Genomic DNA, 16679 nt, shown 5'->3' with positions numbered 1-16679 from the left:
GTGACTTTTAAGTTACAGAAACATTATAAATCTTTGTACTGATAAGTTTTTTTGTTAAGGTTAAAGACAGAGTTCCCAATGCTATTGATGAAAGCGATGGCAACTTTATACTTGTCTAATTCACTTACTTGTAAAAAAGGCTTTTTCTTCTTACACTTCTATAAAAAGTGTATACAGGAACAAATTTCTTGTCAGAAGTAATTTGGAAGCGTCTTTTGGTGGTTCCTGACTTCAAAGTTTTGTGGTGTGCAAAGTAGGCAGATCTTTCTCACAGAATTCCAAGAAAGGACTGAGCAAGTTAATTCCGTAATGAAAACTTGTCCATGCTAGACCTACCCTTCGTGGAAAAGCCTTCATCAGTCCTTTTGATTTAATGCAACTTAAATGTTAACTATTTAAATGAATTAGCACTGTTGAACCATTTGATTGACATTCTATTACTTACTTGTTACAGTTTATTAGATGGTGGTTCATGCACATCAGATTTTTATGAATGGCAGTCATAGGTAGAAAAAGTTCAGCAATGATTGCTGTTAGGTATCGGCAAAAATATCTACACGACATCAAATCTGTATTATACAGTCACTAAATTATGTATTGAACACAAGTATCTTTGTTAAAATTGAAAACTCAAGTAATGAAGGAACACATGAAATTAAAAACTAAAGTAATGTAGCAACACAAACTGCACACTAAGAAGACATATGAAGTATGTGAAAACATTCTTGCTTAAAGTGTGCTGAAACAAACAATTCAGGAGTTGAAGATTTATGACAACAAAAATCAGATGTTAAGGAAATGATTTTAAACTCTCAGTGATATTGTAGTGCACCATAAGCAGGTTACTCTCATTTTCTGTAGATATTTGATTATGTTTATCAGTAATTATAAGCCCAGCTGTACTAAATACCCTCTCGCTAGAGGCAAGTATGCATAGTGTGTCTCGTGCTACTTGAGTCAGGCTGGGATAAGTTGTTGCTCTTGATTTCAACCACTCCAGAAGTGACTGTCGCTCATCTGATTTTTCCCATCAACAGATACATAGAAACGTCATCACCCATGTTGTCCTCCACCCACCATGATACAAAAACCCTCTTTGCATGTTTTGAAGGGGTTGATGCTGAGGCTTCATCTTGTGTACAAGATTCTGCAAATGATACAACATGGAGGATAATTATGTTATATTGTGCAGCTGCTAATAAATTGAATTTATTTTTTAACTTTTATATGATCAACCTATTAAGATGGCATGGCTGATAAAATATTTACTTGGCAAACTTACATCCCATCGCATTTACTGTGAGGTGCCCATATCCGTAATGTGTTGCGGCATGAGCTTTTTCACCCCCAGTTACTGAGAATTGGCTTAGATGACATTCCTGTGGTACTAGAAATAATGCAGTAAAATGCACTGACTTTGTTTCCATTTTTTTGCATAAGATATCCCAAGTTCGTGCTTTCAGCAGTGTTGTTTCCTGCAAATGATTTACAGTGTTCAGGCGCACCATCATCTCTGAATACAATCTCATATCTACTTCTAGGTCTTTAAAATATGAAACTAAAAGTTTGTATTGGTTTCTAAAGGCATAGTATTATGTATATGGGTATGCTTACCTCATTGTCTGCTGAATTCTCAGTATATTGTTCCTGCAGCTGGTACAGCAATGGCACAAGCAACTGCAGCATTGGACCACTGTCAGCTTCAATAGCAGCAGTATTCTGAAATACTTTTGAGATACTGAATTAATTTGTCAACTACCTGGTAGTACCAGTTCTCAAACAACTGCATTTTCCCTAATTCACTTAAAACCTAGGAAATATGTTCATGATACATGAACATGATTTTAACATGACACACAAAATATTCCCGTTAAGTATCAATGTGCTGGTTTATAGTAACTTGCAACTGCAAGTCTGTCACATGGCTGTTTCATTTCAAATAAGTTTTTACATCTTTTTTGCCTTCACCATATGTAAACATTAGGACAGTATTCCTGCAAAAATTTATCCTCAAGGGTGTGGCATAGAACACTGTAAGGCAGTGGTCATTGTACAGAAAGTGACAGTAATTCTGAAGTGTCTTTTTCACATTTGTCTCCCCCCCCCCCCCCTCCCCCCGATTGATAACGAACATAATCCTCAATATATGTCTTGTGAATATCTCGAAGTTGCTCATGTTACTTTTGTTTCCTCCCATATATCCGTAGCACTTTTCTCCATATCAGATGGGAACTCTGCAACAAACAGGAGCCGACTTTTCCATTACAGTTCTCCTAAGAGTCAAATACTGCATTTTAGTGTATGTGTCTGTCCACATTTCAGCTGTACATGCATGTGCACACCACCACCACCACCACCACCACCACCAGTCTAACCATTGGGAGAAGCTTTGCAGGTATTAAAGTGGTGCAACAGGGTTGTGGTACAGTTATCGTGCTAATAACTTGCAACATTCATTGCACTATGAAAAACCTACAGATTTATTCTGAATATCTACAATCAGTGTAATATTCTGCCATATTAGGTTATCTCCTGCTTTCTTCAATGAATGTAGGTTCCATCCTCCAGTTTCTTCCACAAAATTTCTAATCGTTGAAGGGAGCTTTGCTGTTCACTATGTATTTTTGACAACAGCAAGGGTAGGGGGAGTTTCTTGTGTACAATGATGTGGTGAGCTTGACTCAGTGTACCAGAATTAGCAGATACTATAGAATTAAAATATAGTGCAGAATTTAATTATTAAACGCTTGAAAAAGGGGATATCTTCTCATACACAAGGCCTGTTCAGAAAATCCTGGAAATTTCTCCACAAAGTTCTTCTATGCTTAACTTTTACTTATTGTGCATGGTCTACTTTGAAATACTCCTCTCCACAATTGATATAATGCTCCCAGTGCCGTTTTGACTTCTGGAAGCAGTCTTTGCATGCCTCTTGCTGGATCACATGAAGTGTTGTCTGTGAATTTTCTTTTATCTTGTCTGTCATTGCAAATCTTTGTCCTTTCAACAGGGTTTTCAACTTTGGAAGTAAAAAAAAGTGTGCAGGGACCAGGTGTGGAGAATACAGAGGATGAGGCAGTGTGGTGATTTCATTTTTTGTGCAATAGTCATGCACGAACAGGGATGAAGGTGCGGGCATGTTATCATGATGCAAGAGCCATGAATTGTCTTACCACATTTCGGGCCGTTTCCTTTGCACATTTTTTCACAGGCATCGCAAGATGCCCCACTAGTACCACCAATCAACAGTTTGTCCTTGTGGCACAAATTCATGATGAACCAATCCTTCAAAGTCAAAGAAAACTATGAACATGACTTTGACATTTGACATGATCTGACGAGCTTTTTTTGGAGTTTTTAGAACCTTTTCCGACCCATTGCAAAGATTGAACCTTGGTCTCAACATCATAATCTCATCACCAGTTATAATTCTCTAGTAGAACATATCATTTTCTTCTGCAATCTCTCTTACAGTCAGTCTTCCATTAGCATGCACAATTTCATTGTCATTCCTGACATGAGCGTCGTCAGTAGACGTCAAAGGGCGTCCTGAAGAAGGGTCATCTTTAACCTCTTTCCAGTCATTTTTAAACCATGTGAACCATTTGCAACACCAAGTATGGCTTAAGCACTCATCATCGTTGGCTTCCTACATCATTTGATGTGTGTCTGGAAAGGTTTTCTTGAGTTTCACACAAAGTTTAATGCAGACGCTTTGCTCCCATAACTCTGCCGAATCGAAATTCACAAACTGTGAAACAACGTTCTACTCAATACAGCACTGAACATCAACTATCAGACGTACAACAATGAAATTTCCAGCAGTTACACATCAAACACAGGTGAACAGACCTCATACACACTTAGCAAAAATACTGATGTCGGGTACATATTGGAATGTAGTATTTATTGGAAAAGGAGGAGAAGAGTGTATCATAAAGAATTTAATAATAGCACAGAAACATGAACAATTACAGCATTCAAGTTGAAAATGTAATGCCCAAGTAGTTAAATATTTGTATATGATAATGAATGTCTACTTACAAATATTTGTCTTTTTCTCTTTCTTTCTAATGCACAGTGTAATAGTAAGATCTCCCCAAAATGTAATCTTACAATGCTGATTTATGCATCGCTGAAATTACAGGGACACCTTTAAATTCACAACCATGTATTTCAAATGACATGAAGACCACACAGAAACTGCTGTTAAAATGAGTATTTGTGACCCACTGCCCGGAAACAGGAGTTTCTGCAAGAGTGGCTTATAGAAGTCGTCAGTGATCAATAAGGTGAGGTGCTTATTAAATAGGAATTATGTTACTTGAAGAAACAGCAGCCAGCCACTTTTTATACAGCTTAAGCTTGTGTATACCATAATGCATTTCAGGTTTTGACCCATTGTCGTGTAGATCTTCATCAATACAAGCACCCCCCCCCCCCCCCTCCTCTTTCTCTCTCTCTCTCTGTTTTTTTTGTTACTGCATTTTGAACACTGCCACTGTCATATGGAAAATAACAGTTGTATGAGCTACCACATTGCCTGAATTGCATATTTATGTTTAATTAACAGTTAAGTTCAGTTACTCCTTTTCCATAACTTTTAGCTCCTTTTTTCACATTTGTGTACTGTGTGTGTGTGTGTGTGTGTGTGTGTGTGTGTGTGTGTGTGTGTGCGTGCGCGCACACACACAATATTCACGTCGTTCATGCAGCATCTAAAATTTTCTTGTACATTCCAAAGTTACTTTGTCATCTTAATATTGGAAACATGAACCTGTATATACCTTTATATGAGTAAATAAATAATGATGTGATATTTCTTGTGTACCATACAATGAATGTACTGTAATGAGTCACTATATGTTATTTTACAGGTAATTTTTTCACACTATTTATGAGAAATTACTAAAGTTCAAACACAGAATTAAAATGATGTCGCATTTTCTGTTGCACCCATTTAGAGGGCCCAGATCTGGCTTGAGGTACCTGTGAAGTCCCACCTACCTATAGCATCAGGGCTTGTATGTTGGAAGTGTGGTTTATTGCATTTTGAGGATACAGAAGGTCTGTTATCCTCGTCTTTTCTTTCTGCTGAGTATATTGTCAATTAGGTAAGGACTATAACCATTGTTGTATGATATTTATTTATTATTTTCAATTCATTTTCAAAATACAGTTTGGTTTCTGATATAGATAGGTGGTGGTCCACCATGGAATGGAAAGCTGCACGTTTGTGTGTTACCACAAACCAAGCCAGATTTTGAAAATGAATTGAAAATAATTAAAGAAATAGCATACAGCAATGGTTATAGTCCTGCCTTAATTGACAGCATACTTAGTAAAAAGAAGAGGCAGAGGATAATAGTACTTCTGTATTCTACTCGGAAAACACTAAACCACACTGATAACAAATGGTCCCCCATGCTATGCTTTGTGGAATATTGCTGCTTCAGCCCCTACCGTTTCATGAAGTTCCAATAGCTGGCAGCACTATACATAGCCTTCAAAATGGCATCTGTAACATAGGTATATTCCAAGCTAAGAGCTGTCATTGAGTTTCTTTTGTCAGAAAACCAGAGCATCACAGATATTCATAGGTGCTTGCAGAATGTGTATGGTGACCTGGCAGTGAGCTGAAGCACTATGAGCCATTGGGCGAGGCATCTCTCATCATCACAACGAGGTCACGCAAACCTGTGTGACCTCCTGCGTGCTGGCTGACCAGACACACAGCTGTGACTCCTGCAGTGTTGGAATGTATGGACACTCTCATTCGAGATGATTGACGGGTCACAGTCAAACACTTCAGTGCACAACTGCACATCTCTGTTGATAGTACTGACAGACTTGGCCACCAGATAGGATACTCCAAGGTGTGTGCCCACTGGGTTCCTCGGGCTAACAGAAGACAAAAAAATCAGCGAAGGGCTGTCTGTGTAGAATTTCTCGCATGTTAAGAGGCTAATCATGATAATTTTTTGTTGAACAGTGTCATAGGCTATGAAACATGAGTTCATCACTTCCAACAAAGTGACAGTCTGTGGAGGGGTGCCATACCACCTCTCCTCTGAAGAAAAAGTTCAGAGCTGCACCCTCAGTTGGTGAAGCCACAGTGACGGTCTTCTGAGGCTCTGAAAGGGTTACTCTGTTTGATGTCTTCCCTCGTGGTGCAACGATATCTCTGACGTGTATTGTGCTAAACTCAGTAAATTGAAGAAACGACTTCAGTGTGTTCATCACCACAAAAATGCAAATGACTTGTCACTCACCATGACAACTCAGTGCTTCACACAAGTCTGCACACCCGAGAGGAGCTCACAAAACTTCGGCGGACTTTTCTTCCACATTCACCCTACTGCCCAGGCCTTGCTGCTTCCGTATTCCATCTGTTTGACCCAATGAAGGATGCATTCCATGGGAAGCAATACTTGGATGATGGGGAGGTTATTGATGCAGCAAGATATCGGCTCCAATGTCAACCAGTAGAAAGGTACCATATGAACATACAGGTCCTCACTGTAAGGTGGCGTAAGGCTGTTGCATTGAACAGTGATTATGTTGAAAAGTAGAATTTTGTAGCCAAAAGGATGGGGAATAATAATCTTGAATAAAACAGGCTTGCTCCCTTGTATTTGTTGGTAGAACTTCACAGTTACTTCCCATCAGACTAAAATCCAGGAAATATATTCCAGCTTTTTATACTTGGAATACTGTTGCCTACATTCTGTTCAACAGTAAAGACGAGATTCCATGTTTAGAACTGAGTGGAATTTATAGGATTTTCTGCAGTATATGTGGCAACTGTATGTAGTTTAATCAGGTGGGGATATAAATGTTAGACTGACTGATTGTGAAAGGCATTGGAGACTGAAAAAGAAAGATTCCTACTTTCCTGAATGTGTTCTAAATGAAAGTCATTCTTATGATATTAAATGCAAGGTCCTCCATGGAGGAACTAAAGGCAGCAAATTGACATTACTCAGATGTCCAGCTATTAAAAAACACCAATCAAAGAATCTTCACATGGTCATTAACGACCAAACGCAGTTTCATTACTCACACTTACTAAAGTAGCAGCAGCCAGGAAGTATTTTTCTCGCCAGTAGATAAAATGCTTGTTCTAACTGTTTTACACACACACACACACACACACACACACACACACACACACACATTCATTCACATTCACATTTGTTATATAGCGTTGTATCTTGAATAATGTACTCATCTCTGTACTATGCTGAGATTTTTTATATAGATCACGATTACTTGTTATATTATAATCAGGGCATGCACTGTTAATTTTGTAGCTTGTGTAATTTTTGTTGACGAAAGAAATGTCCTGGTGAAAATCCACAGTTGTTTCAATAAAGTCCTGCAAGAGCATCTGGGGTAAAACTACTACAAATTCTGATGACCTTCTTTTCTGCCATAAAGTCTTTATTTGCTTGTGACTGGTTTCACCAGAATATGATACCATATGTCATAACTGAATCAAAAAAACCAAAACACACAACTTGGATTGTTTCCATGTCACAAATAGATGCAGTAGAGTGAATAGCAGTAGCTGCTGAGCCCAATCTTTTACATGGGTCAAGGATGTGATCTGCCCATCTATTAATATGTATTCCCAGGGATTTGGAAGACTCGGCTCTCAATTGCACTGTATTTTAGTTCAACATCTTCCTCATTTCTTTGTGTTGTGTGAGATAGAAAGAACAAAGTCGTGTTGACATTGAGTGACATACCATTTGAAGTGAACCAATCTGCAGCTTCCTTGAATATAGCGGTTGCAGCACTCTCTAGACTGAAGTTGGGCCTTCAGTATTTCAGGTTGTGTTTCCCTCAAGAACAGTTAAATTCCCCTTCTGGTCATCCAAACTTTGGTTTTCCATGATCTCCCTAAATTTATCCATGCAAATGCCGGGATGAATCCTTTGAAAAGGGCCCACCCGATTTCCACCCCTATTCTTGAGACAATCTGAGCACATGCTCTGTTTCTAATGATCTCACACTTGACACGATGTTAAACTGTATAATCTTCCTTCTTACAAGAAGATAAACAGTGGTGTGCATGTGAGATGGAGGTAAATAGCACAATTCAGTGATACACCATTATCCTTATGTTCTATGTATGTTCTCACATGTGAATCGTTACTGGTGTACTTAGTCACCTTGCTTTCATACATAAATAAATATTCCCTGTGTCAGCCGTGGTCTTGTCAGTAGAAGGGATCAATCCATTTTTCTTTGGACACACAGTCCAATTTCCACTTTTTAACAAGACACACTAAAGTACTGGTGCTTTGAAGGTTATTTATACTTGTGCATGTTAACCCACATGAAAAAGATACAAAAAATGTCTATTCAAAATAGGCTTATACCTTTTTGATCATTTAAAGTTGTCATTATTCGCTGTAAGTCATATGTCGCCTTTTTTCTTATTTGTGGACTTTTGCCCAAAGAAGTGCGAACCTACTTGTAACTTCTACAGAATATTAAACACCTCTAAAATATCACAAGTTTAATGGAAATGGAAATATTAGTGTATAGTTTCGAAGTATTGCAACACAATGTTATCACTCTGCTACTTTTTGTTTTGAGAGTAAATTTTGCTGTTTTAATAGTGACTAGTAGGGAAATTCTCGAAAGAGATGTTACACAGTGTTTCTATTGCAATGCAAATGTTTAGATTTACTCTAAAAGTGAAGATATTCTTACCAGCCCTCTATCACACTTGTTCATATGTGGATTCAGATTTTTTTTTCTAGTATACTCATTCTATCTTAAGCTAAAATGATTGTATTTATTTATTTATTTATTTATTGTTCCGTGGGACCAAATTAAGGAGAAGTCTCCATGGTCATGGAACGAGTCAATACATGAAATTATAACACGATATTAGAAACATATAAAATGAAATATATAAAAAAAACATATTCAGGTGACAAGTCATAAGTTTAAATAAAGAAACTCAACAATGTAACACTAGAATTTGCTTAATTTTTTAGCTCTTCCAGGAGCTCCTCGACAGAATAGAAGGAGTGAGCAATGAGGAAACTCTTCAGTTTAGACTTAAAAGAGTTTGGGCTACTGCTAAGATTTTTGAGTTCTTGTGGTAGCTTATTGAAAATGGATGCAGCAGAATACTGCACTCCTTTCTGCACAAGAGTCAAGGAAGAGCATTCCACATGCAGATTTGATTTCTGCCTAGTATTAACTGAGTGAAAGCTGCTAACTCTTGGGAATAAGCTAATATTGCTAACAGCAAACGACATTAAAGAAAATATATACTGTGAGGGCAATGTCAGAATTCCCAGACTATTGAATAGGGGTCGACAAGAGGTTCTAGAACTTACACCACACATAGCTCGAACAGCCCGTTTTTGAGCCAAAAATACCCTTTTTGAATCAGAAGAATTACCCCAAAAAATAATACCATATGACATAAGCGTATGAAAATATGCGAAGTAGACTACTTTTCGTGTTGAAGTGTCACTTATTTCAGATACTGTTCTTATGGTAAATAAAGCAGCATTTAGTTTCTGAACAAGATCCTGTACATGGGCTTTCCACAACAGCTTACTATCTATCCGAACGCCTAGGAACTTGAACTGTTCCGTCTTGCTTATAATATGTCCATTCTGTCTGATCGAAATATCGGTTCTTGTTGAATTGTGAGTTAGAAACTGTAAAAACTGAGTCTTACTGTGATTTAGCATCAAATTATTTTCCACAAGCCATGAACTTATTTCATGAACTACATTATTTGTTACTGTTTCAATATTACACACAAGATCCTTCACTATCAAGCTGGTGTCATCAGCAAACAGAAATATTTTTGAATCACCTGTAATACTACAAGGCATATCATTTATATAAATAAGAAACAGCAGTGGCCCCAGCACCGACCCTTGGGGAACGCCCCACTTAATGGTGCCCCATTGGGACTGAACATCACTAGCACACTCAATATTGCGGAGAATTACCTTCTGCTTTCTGTTCTTAAAGTAAGAGGCGAATCAATTATAAGCTACTCCCCTTACTCCATAATGGTCCAACTTCTGCAGTAATATTTTGTGATCAACACAGTCAAAAGCCTTAGTTAAATCAAAGAAAACACCTAGCGTTCCCAACCTTTTATTTAATCCGTCCAAAACCTCACAGAGAAAAGAGAATATAGCATTTTCCGTTGTTAAACCATTTCTAAAACCAAACTGAACATTTGACAGCAAATTATGTGAATTTAAATGCTCCAGTAACCTTGTATATACAACCTTCTCGATAACTTTAGCAAACACCGATGGCATAGAAATAGGTCTAAAATTGTCAACATTATCAATGTCCCCCTTTTTATAAAGTGGCTTCACTACCGAGTACTTTAATCGGTCAGGAAACCGACCACTCCTAAAGGAAAAGTTACAGATATGGCTTAGGTTAGGTTAGGTTAGGTTAGGTTAGGTTAGGTTAGGTTGTACTGGGCTAACATACATAAAACAATACTTCAGTATTCTGCTAGATACCCCGTCGTATCCATGAGAGTTCTTGGTCTTTAGTGATTTAATTATTAACTCAATCTCCCTCTTGTCAGTATCATGGAGGAGCATTTCGGCTAACAGTCTCAGAACACTTTTTTCTAAGAGCGCTATATGATTGTTGGGACTAGGTTTCTATTTAGTTCACCTGCTATATTCAGAAAGTGATTATTAAATACTGTACATATATGCGACTTATCAATAACATGGACATTCCCACTACGCACTGATCCTATATCCTCGACCTGTCTCTGCAGACCAGCCACTTCCTTCACGACTGAACATATGGTTTTAATTTTATCCTGAGACTTAGCTATTCTATCTGCATACCACATGCTTTTTGCCATCCTAATAACATTTTTAAGCACCTTAGAATACTGTTTGTAATGGGCTGCTGCATTTAGATTTTGACTGTTTCTAACGTTTTGATATAATTGCCACTTTGTTCTACAAGATATTCTTATCCCTCTAGTCAGCCACCCAGGCTGCCTGTTTGTGCTAGTGCCCTGTTTTGAACGTTCTAACGGAAAGCAACTTTCAAAGAGCATGAGAAAAGTCTTGAGAAAAGCATTATACAGGGTGATTCAAAAAGAATACCACAACTTTAGGAATTTAAAACTCTGCAACGACAAAAGGCAGAGCTAAGCATTATCTGTCGGCGAATTAAGGGAGCTATAAAGTTTCATTTAGTTGTACATTTGTTCGCTTGAGGTGCTGTTCACTAGGCGTCCGCGTCAGTTGATGCTAAGATGGCGACCGCTCAACAGAAAGCTTTTTGTGTTATTGAGTACGGCAGAAGTGAATCGACGACAGTTGTTCAGCGTGCATTTCGAATGAAGTATGGTGTTAAACCTCCTGTTTTCTGTGCCATTTCAGCCAATAAAGTTTATAGTCCCTTTTTCTTCGAAGGTGCTACTGTAACTGGACTACAGTATCTGGAGATGTTAGAGAATTGGCTGTTCCCTCAGCTCGAACAAGAAGCACAACAATTCATATTTCAGCAGGATGGAGCGCCACCACTTTGGCACTTATCTGTCCGTAACTACCGGAACGTCAACTACCCGAGGCGATGGATCGGCCGCCAGGCAGCCCGTGACAGAGCACTTCATCACTGGCCTCCAAGAAGCCCTGATCTTACCCTCTGCGATTTTTTCTTATGGGGGTATGTTAAGGATATGGTGTTTCGGCCACATCTCCCAGCCACCATTGATGATTTGAAACGAGAAATAACAGCAGCTATCCAAACTGTTACGCCTGATATGCTACAGAGAGTGTGGAACGAGTTGGAGTATCGGGTTGATATTGCTCGAGTGTCTGGAGGGGGCCATATTGAACATCTCTGAATGTGTTTTGAGTGAAAAAAAACCTTTTTAAATACTCTTTGTAATGATGTATAACAGAAGGTTATATTATGTTTCTTTCATTAAATACACATTTTTAAAGTTGTGGTATTCTTTTTGAATCACCCTGTATTTATCGTCTACTGTATCAGTGCTATAAACATCTTGCCACTCTTGTTCCTTGATAAGGTTTACAAAGGTCTCTACAGCAACAGGATCAGCTTTCCTAAACAGCTGATGACTATATTTAACACGTGTTGCAGCACAAAAATATTTTAGAGTTAAAATTTGTGCATCATGATCTGAAAGGCCATTCACCTTTTTGCTAACAGAATGCTCTTCTAGTAATGAGGAATGAACAAAAATGTTGTCTATGGTTGTTCTACTGTTCCCTTGCACTCTCGTTGGAAAGAATACGGTTTGCATAAGATTATATGAATTAAAGATGTCTACCAGCATCCTCTTCCTTGCACAATCACTTATACAATTATTATTGAAGTCACCACATATAACTAACTTTTTGTATTTCCTATAAAGTGAACCAAGAACCTCCTCTAGCTTTAGCAAAAATGTTGTGAAATCAGAGTCTGGGGATCTATAAATAACAACAGTTAGAAGTTTAGCTCCGTTACATTTAACCACACTGGCACAACATGAAAAAAAAGGAAAGAAAGAAAGAAAGAAAAAAAACATTTGTCAGTGGGAGTGGGAGTCTGCTGCTCAGGGTAATGTTGATTGCTTTTGAGAGCACTGTTACAATAAGTACAAAAATTTTAATATCTGACTACTTCTGAATCTATAAAGGACTTCAAAAAGTTGTTGTTGTTGTTGTAGTCTTCAGTCCTGAGACTGGTTTGATGCAGCTCTCCATGCTACTCTATCCTGTGCAAGCTTCTTCATCTCCCAGTACCTAATGCAACCTACATCCTTCTGAATCTGCTTAGTGTATTCATCTCTTGGTCTCCCCCTACGATTTTTACCCTCCACGCTGCCCTCCAATACTAAATTGGTGATCCCTTGATGCCTCAGAACATGTCCTATCAACCGATCCCTTCTTCTGGTCAAGTTGTGCCACAAACTTCTCTTCTCCCCAATCCTATTCAATACTTCCTCATTAGTTATGTGATCTACCCATCTAATCTTCAGCATTCTTCTGTAGCACCACATTTTGGAAGCTTCTATTCTCTTCTTGTCCAAACTATTTACCGTCCAGGTTTCACTTCCATACATGGCTACACTCCATACAAATACTTTCAGAAATGACTTCCTGACACTTAAATCTATACTCGATGTTAACAAATTTCTCTTCTTCAGAAACGCTTTCCTTGCCATTGCCAGTCTACATTTTATATCCTCTCTACTTCGACCATCATCAGTTATTTTGCTCCCCAAATAGCAAAACTCCTTTACTACTGTAACTGTCTCATTTCCTAATCTAATACCCTCAACATCACCCGACTTAATTCGACTACATTCCATTATCCTCGTTTTGCTTTTGTTGATGTTCATCTTATATCCTCTCTTCAAGACACCATCCATTCCGTTCAACTGCTCTTCCAAGTCCTTTGCTGTCTCTGACAGAATTACAATGTCATCAGCGAACCTCAAAGTTTTTATTTCTTCTCCATGGATTTTAATACCTACTCCGAATTTTTCTTTTGTTTCCCTTACTGCTTACTCAATATTGAATAACATCAGGGATAGGCTACAACCCTGTGTCACTCCCTTCCCAACCACTGCTTCCCTTTCATGCCCCTCGACGCTTATAACTGCCATCTGGTTTCTGTACAAATTGTAAATAGCCTTTCGCTCCCTGTATTTTACCCCTGCCACCTTTAGAATTTGAAACAGAGTATTCCAGTCAACATTGTCAAAAGCTTTCTCTAAGTCTACAAATGCTAGAAACGTAGGTTTGCCTTTCCTTAATCTTTCTTCTAAGATAAGTCGTAAGGTCAGTGTTGCCTCACATGTTCCAATATTTCTACGGAATCCAAACTGATCTTCCCCAAGGTCGGCTTCTACCAGTTTTTCCATTCATCTGTAAAGAAATCGGGTTAGTATTTTGCAGCTGTGACTTATTAAACTGATAGTTCGGTAGTTTTCACACCTGTCAACACCTGCTTTCTTTGGGATTGGAATTATTATATTATTCTTGAAGTCTGAGGGTATTTCGCTTGTCTCATACATCTTGCTCACCAAATGGTACAGTTCCGTCAGGACTGGCTCTCCCAAGGCTGTCAGTAGTTCTAATGGAATGTTGTCTATTTCCAGGGCCTTGTTTTGACTCAGGTCTTTCAGTGCTCTGTCAAATTCTTCACACAGTATCGTATCTCCCATTTCATCTTCATCTACATCCTCTTCCATTTCCATAATATTGTCCTCAAGTACATCGCCCTTGTATAGACCCTCTATATACTCCTTCCACCTTTCTGCTTTCCCTTCTTTGCTTAGAACTGGGTTTCCATCTGAGCTCTTGATATTCATACAAGTGGCTCTCTTTTCTCCAAAGGTCTATTTAATTCTCCTGTAGGCAGTATCTATCTTACCCCTAGTGAGATAAGCCTTACATTTGTCCTCTAGCCATTCCTGCTTAGCCATTTTGCACTTCCTGTCGATCTCATTTTTGAGACGTTTGTATTCCTTTTTGCCTGCTTCATTTACTGCATTTTTATATTTTCTCCTTTCATCAATTAAATTCAATATTTCTTCTGTTACCCAAGGATTTCTACTAGCCCTCTTCTTTTTACCTACTTGATCCTCTGCTGCCTTCACTACTTCATCCCTCAGAGCTACCCATTCTTCTTCTACTGTATTTCTTTCCCCCATTCCTGTCAATTGTTCCCTTATGCTCTCCCTGAAACTCTGTACAGCCTCTGGTTCTTTCAGTTTATCCAGGTCCCATCTCCTTAAATTCCCACCTTTTTGCAGTTTCTTCAGTTTTAATCTACAGGTCATAACCAATAGATTGTGGTCAGAGTCCACATCTGCCCCTGGAAATGTCTTACAATTTAAAACCTGGTTCCTAAATCTCTGTCTTACCATTATATAATCTATCTGATACCTTTTAGTATCTCCAGGGTTCTTCCATGTATACAATCTTCTATCATGGTTCTTAAACCAAGTGTTAGCTATGATTAAGTTCTTCAAAAAGTAAGTTACATATTATTATGACACTGCAGTTAGCTTTCATTGAATTCTGCACTACACTTCAAAACAAGACAGACACAGGACACTATTTTTCAAAATACTCATCACTTTTCTGCAGGCAACGGTAGGAACTTTCTACTACCCATTCAGTTCCTCAATGATAGAAATCCACTCTTTGATAATGGAACCATTCTAGAACCACTATGTGAATGTCCCCATCATTGGAAAATCTTTGAATGCTGTGAATCAGTTCCTCGATTGAACATTTTTGTCAGTGGTCGATGTTGATGGCCTTCCTTCCCAATGAGCATCATCCATGTCTATGTGGCGTTCATCAAATTGTTGGCCCTGTTTCACTTTGGATGGACACGGCATTGCATTTGGTCCACATGATGCCAGAATTTAATGGTGAATCTGTGTGACATCTAGATGTTTTGCCCCACAAGAATCATACTGTCTTACGTACTTCAACTTTGGCATAAATTCCAACTGCCACACCATTTCATTCCCACACTGTGATGCACCTATTAATCTTACCGCAACAGAACTTTGTTTCAGGAAACCCCGAACACCTACTCCCTTCTTACAATGTGCCACTCTTGTTGCACAATGGTCTTAACGTGAGATTACATGTGTAACTTACTTTTTGAACTTCCCTTGTAATAGAGCATTAAGGGAGAAGTAGAAAATGCAGTTTTACTGCTTAAGTGAGACGGGAATGCTAGTGTCCAAGCTGGTTGCTATGCAATATTTCTAACATCGATAGCATGATCTGGGTTCTCAATAATAGTAATAATATAAATAATAATAATAATAATAATAATAATAATAATAATAATAAAACAACACGTTCCCACATACAAGTACACACCACAAAATGTACTGGAGAATGATGAATACAAATTATACTGGAACAGAACGATTATAACAGATAAAGCAACACCACATAACAAACCTGACATCATACTCACCAATAAAAAGAAGAAATTAACACAACTAATTGAAATATCCATACCCAACACCACAAATATACAGAAGAAAACAGGAGAAAAAATTGAAAAATACATCCAACTGTCTGAGGAAGTCAAGGACACGTGGCATCAGGATAAAGTCGACATTATACCAATTATACTATCAACTACAGGAGTCATACCTCACAATATCCACCAGTACATCAATGCAATACAGCTACATCCAAACATATATATACAACTACAAAAATCTGTAATTATTGATACATGTTCAATGACACGTAAGTTCCTAAATGCAATATAACATATACCGTACAGTTAAAAGGAAGTCACACTTGATCAAGGTCCGCGTCACTGTCCATTTTTGACGAGACATAACGTCTGAGAATAGAAAGAAATAATAATAATAATAATAATAATAGAGTTGTGATTCTCTGTATTTGAACAGGAGTAATAATTTTTTTAAATTTAAGTGTGCTGCATTAAATTCAGAAACTAAGTTAGGGATTTTAACAAGTTTAAACATATAAAAGACAGTACTCTGAGCATGATTCTGCACACATACTTTCACATTACTTCCCACAGATTCCAGTAGCAGCTATCATCCTGACATGAATAACATTATCAAAGGCACACATGAGTCGTCATTGGCATAGCCACCGACAATTCCTAGTAGTTTTGAA

The 16679-nt window shown here is 38.1% G+C and overlaps 1 protein-coding gene across 3 annotated transcripts in view; it reads left to right on the top strand.

The window, feature by feature from the left end:
* LOC126183328 (uncharacterized) overlaps positions 1 to 16679 on the top strand; it is a 191109-nt gene that overhangs the window by 70158 nt on the left and 104272 nt on the right. For 2 of the 3 annotated variants that reach the window (XM_049925191.1, XM_049925193.1), the window contains exon 3: positions 4148 to 4292. The exons of the other annotated variant lie outside the window; for it this stretch is intronic. The gene's annotated coding sequence lies outside the window, so the exon portion shown is untranslated. The remainder of the gene's footprint in view (positions 1 to 4147; positions 4293 to 16679) is intronic. 3 annotated transcript variants of the gene reach the window in all.

The sequence above is a fragment of the Schistocerca cancellata genome, chromosome 4 (genome assembly GCF_023864275.1).
Source record: "Schistocerca cancellata isolate TAMUIC-IGC-003103 chromosome 4, iqSchCanc2.1, whole genome shotgun sequence".
Taxonomy (NCBI): domain Eukaryota; kingdom Metazoa; phylum Arthropoda; class Insecta; order Orthoptera; family Acrididae; genus Schistocerca; species Schistocerca cancellata.
Note: the sequence above shows the minus strand (reverse complement) of the source record. Positions and strands in the feature narration are given on the sequence as shown.